Below are 5157 nucleotides of genomic sequence, written 5' to 3'. Positions count from 1 at the left end.
TGTGAAGGTTGTGCTTTTAGATTTAAATTTTAAAACTAAAGAAAATAAAGAAAATTAAAATTGATTATATTAGAGAGACCGGGGTTCAGGATTTCACCATTCACCAAAATTCATGTAATTTAATGTTAATTTTGATCATGCAATTTTAGACAATATAACTCCAATCAAAAGAAATTGTGATTCTAATCATTGCCTAAATTAGATTTTCAAAACATCAATTGTTAATCGCAAGCATGAAGTATCAAAATCCCTAAACTAAGCATACTTCATCAAGAGAAAACACAAATAATTAATAAAAATCATTACTCAATTTTCATTCGGTACAAATAATCATAAAAGAATTGCATAAATAAATTAAAATAAATTTTACCACATAAATTTTGGAAGAATGGCTTCCTCCATCGCCCCGGAAGATTGGGTTTAGCTCATCATGATGTTGGAAACACGCTCAAAAATTAATTTCATTGCTCAAAGTAGGTGTACAAATGATAAAATGGAGAAAATGATGAAAATCAGGTGTTTGCAACATTTATAATTGTTGCAAAACACTGTTACAAAGAACGATAAAAAAGAACTGCTGTTGTTGTATCTCTGCGACCCTCGTGTGGCTGTCGTTGTCACTATTGATAAACGACTGCCTCTGGTGGTCTTTTGTTCTTCGTGTTCTTGGTGCAGCAGCAGAAACAGAGTTCTGAAAACTCTTGATTCTCGCCTCCTGAGCTCTCCTATCGACCCCAAACTCTCCGTCCCCCTTCTCTATGATCCCAGCAATCTATTTATACTCCTCAGCCTCATTTAATCACGCCATAATTCTCAATATTCTTCATTGAACTCGGGCAGTAAAGAAAATATTCTGGGAATATTTTCTTCCCTGATTTAGCTTCTCACGCGTTTCTACATCTGCAAAATCTCCTTATTTAACTTTGTCAAGTTCCAAAGTGTTGCTCGAGTCATCAAACATGAGCAGAACATGTTTAAATTCTCCAAAACTCATGCAATCCCGTGAACCATGCACGTGCTTCCCTGTTTTCTTCTCACGGATTTTTCAGCCAAATTTGATCGAAACAAACACCCATACCAGCTCTGTTAGGACATTTCACAACTACCCATTTGATTTCAGCCATTGAATCTCCCTAAAACGCCTTCAAATCACGAACCCTAATTTTGGTGTTTTGATAATAGCTTTTCCCGCCAAATTCCAAATTCAAATGGAGAAGATGACCTCCCCCTAATCCTGTACGGGTGTCCCTTTATCACTTGCCTTATTGGGTGTGAATAGTAAGGAAGGTGCCCCTTATCCGTTGAGGTGCCCTTAGTAATTGAGTGCCCCGTATCTAACAGTGCGAGTTCGAATAACATGTGTCCTCCAGGTGCTTTAGACAACTTTTCGAGCCGATTTTTCCAATAATGTTTATTTCCCAAAAATGCCTACAAACACATAAAATACCATAATAAGTACAAAAATCGAATACCAACAATACATGAAATTAAGGACAACGTAGACGCAAAAATGTGTCTATCAAATACCCCCAAACTTATAATTTGCTAGTCCTCGAGCAAATCTAGAAAAATAAAATGACTACACTTAGCACGTGCAGCAAGCCGTTAAACCGTTAAGTGGCCCTAGTGGCGAAGTGTTGTCTCCGGAGGTTTTACCAGAGGTGTACCCACAAAACCTTTACTCCAGACCCTAGCTATCTACGCAGAACCTCGGAAGGAACTAAAGAATCTCCTTGGTTGGCATACAATCATTGACTATAGGAGGAAGTACCCTGATGCGAAATTCCAATTGTTGTACATGAGTTTGCACTCATCATACTAAAATTCATATATAAGTGACAAAGCTCTACTCAGATAGTTTCTGTACATCATAACCGGAGTCAACCAATCACATAGAAAGATTAAGAAGATGGATAAAGAGATGGTTAAAAGTGAATGGTGTTTCCCATATCTGTCTGAAGGCCTCTGCCAAGGTGAACCTATCCTAATGGACTAAGATACCGGTCTGACTAATATCAACATATCTGGCATATACAAGGGCACCAGTGGTCGACTTTATTGAATTTATTCCGGTTGGTCTAATGGTCTGGTCTCTTTTTTTTTTCTTTTTTTTTCTCTTTTTTTTTTGTTGGTATCTCAATCACTCTATTCCACCCTATCAAAGGTAACAACTTGAATCGTGTGCCCCACCAAATCACTTAAAAAAATAAAAACAGAAGGATTAGGATTCAACGAGATATGGCGAAACTACCATGTTTTTTTTTAATTCTAACACCTGAGCTCTGTGCTTTTATGAATAGACTCTTTAGATGTTTCCATCTAATCAGATTGGTTTCTCAACTCCTACAACCAAGATGTTCCCATCCACTTAGATTGGTTAGTACCAACCTTAATAAGCATAAATTTCTAGGCTCTGGAGTTTATTTGTTGCAGCTAAGAGCTAACAAAAAGTTTCTTCCCCACCCCCAAACTTAAATCTAACATTGTCCTCAATGTTCTAAAGATGAAATTAAAAGCATGAACAATAAGAAACTGTTACCACTTGATGGATGGAAAAAGAAATAAGGAAGGATATTATCGTAAGCATGAGTACCTCCCAGGAAGTGCTAAATTTAAAGTCTTTAGCTAGACATAAAATACCTCAAAAAGGATTGTCACCTTCCAAAGTCAGATATCAATAGTCGAAACAATTGTGGGTCCATAAGACCAAATAGAGATGATACCAGTATGGGACAACTGCACTGATTCAGAAAAATAAAAAGAATCAAGACAACTGGGTTTATCTGCGGAGCGTAATTGAACTTCATATGTGTGTCTCGATAAATAGATTCATCTGAAAAACGGGTCTCTAATACTTGAGTTACCTCCTGGACAGTACCAGGAGGATCGAGTTGCGAAGTCTGAAAAGATTCAAGTAATATCTCAGATGTACAAGGCTCGAGTCCCAAGTTAGGGACTCTAATTAGGGATACGATACAATCACAAGAACCATCACTACCCCCGAACTTAGGGTTCACAGACAAACCTCTAACTATTTCTTGAATTTCTGGATCTTCAGAGTCCTTAAAATACTCGAGAGATTCTTCTAGTTCTCTACCCCTAAACTTAGGGTCATCATTATTCTTAGAAAAACCTAAAACTATTGCCTGAATTTCTGGGTCCATAGAATCTTTAAAATACTCAAGAGCTTCTTCTAAAGATTGATCACATATCTGATCTAAGAGAATGGTTTCCTCAAAATCATCTAAAGAATCTACCAGTAAAGTGTCAAGCCAATTATACTGAACCAAATCCTGAACTAAAGTGCTAATCATATTCACTTCTTCTAAATCATCGTTCTCAGAAGGTTGTCTAGTAACATTAAAGACATTTAGTTCAGTGGTCATATTACTAAAGGATATGTTCATAAGCCCAGTCCTACAGTTGATGACAGCGTTAGATGTGGCTAAAAATGGGCGACCTAAAATCACTGGGATTTGACGACTTGGGTCCTTAACAGGCTGGGTGTCTAGAACAACGAAATCCACAGGATAAATAAACTTATCAACCTCAATCAGAACATCATCTATGACACCACGAGGGACTTTGATAGACCTATCAGCTAATTGTAGTGTCATTTTAGTCGGTTTCAACTTACCAAGACCTAGATGGGTGTATACATGATACAGGAGTAAGTTAACACTAGCTCCTAAGTCAAGTAAAGCTTTATCGACCATGTGATTACCAATCACACAACATATGGTGGGGAATCTAGTATCCTTATACTTAGGGGGTGTTTGGTTCAGAAGAATGAAACTTACCTGACCAGCTAAAAAAGCTTTCTTATGGACATTAAGCTTACGCTTTTGTGTAAAAAGATCTTTAAGGAACTTGACATAAGCAGGCATCTGCCTAATTGCTTCTAATAGCGGAATGTTGATGTTCACCTGCTTAAATGTTTCCATTATCTCGTTGAAAGTAGACTCCTTCTTTGTTGGGGCTAACAAATGTGGATATGGGGCTTTAGGAACAAAGGTAGACCTATCAGGAATTTCTTGGGAATCCTTAGAGACTGTTTCAATTTCCTCGTATACGGGCTCCTCTTGGGAAGTAGAAGGTGTAACTACAGTATGTCCACTAGGCATGGCTACCTTATTGTCTACCGTTTTACCACTCCTAAGGGTTGTTATCGAGTTCACATGGTTTGATGATTTCTCACCAGCTAAAGATATTTGATGGACTCCCCTAGGGTTGGGTTGTGGTTGAGTAGGAAACTTTCCTTTTTCTCTCAATGTCTCATTTATCTGACTAACCTGGGTTTTCAACTCGGAAATAGCCTGAGAGTTAGCCTGACCTATTCTCTTATTTTCTTCTAAACCTTGAGCAACAGATTGCTAAAACTGCACAGTGTTACGAGTTAACAAAGAAAGAGACTCTTCTAAACTCATAATCTTCTTATCTGAAGGGTTCTGAAACTGTGCCGGAGCTGAAGGATTCTTAGTATAGCCAAAACCTGGGGGAACCTGAGCATTACTAGACTGACCTTAATTCTGGCCCTTGGACCAAGAAAGGTTTGGATGGTTTCTCCAGCCAGGGTTATAGGTTTCTGAATATGGGTCAAACTTCTATTGGTTATCAAACCTAGTGTTGTTATAAAGAGAATTGGCTTGCTCTTCAACAGCACGGCCTTCCCAAAAAGGCTCATTTCTTCCACTACTACCACTAGAATGACCTAATTCTATGGCTTCTAACCTTTTGGCTATAGCTGCTATTTTGGCATCTGACTCATAAGATCCTTCTACCTTATTAACATTTCCTCTACTTAGAAGAATTGTTTTCTGGGGTTTCCTATTATTTTCCCATTGTTGGGTCTTATCGGTGATTTCATTCAAAAATGTCATCGCTTCATCAACAGTTTTATTCTCAAACCCACCTGTGCATGAGGACTCAACCATGGTTGTTGTTGAATAATCTAAACCCTCGTAGAGGATCTGAACTAACCTAACCTTCTACAAACCATGATGAGGACATTGATATATCAAGTCATTGAACCTTTCTAAGTACCTATATAAAGATTCTCCCTCTTGTTGGGCAAAAGTACATATTTGTGTCCTAATAGACGATGTTTTATGCCTTGGGGAAAACTTATGTATAAAGGCAGAAGTAAGTTGGTCATAG

The sequence above is a fragment of the Papaver somniferum genome, chromosome 8, assembly GCF_003573695.1.
Source record: "Papaver somniferum cultivar HN1 chromosome 8, ASM357369v1, whole genome shotgun sequence".
Taxonomy (NCBI): Eukaryota; Viridiplantae; Streptophyta; class Magnoliopsida; order Ranunculales; family Papaveraceae; genus Papaver; species Papaver somniferum.
This window is presented reverse-complemented; position numbering follows the sequence as displayed.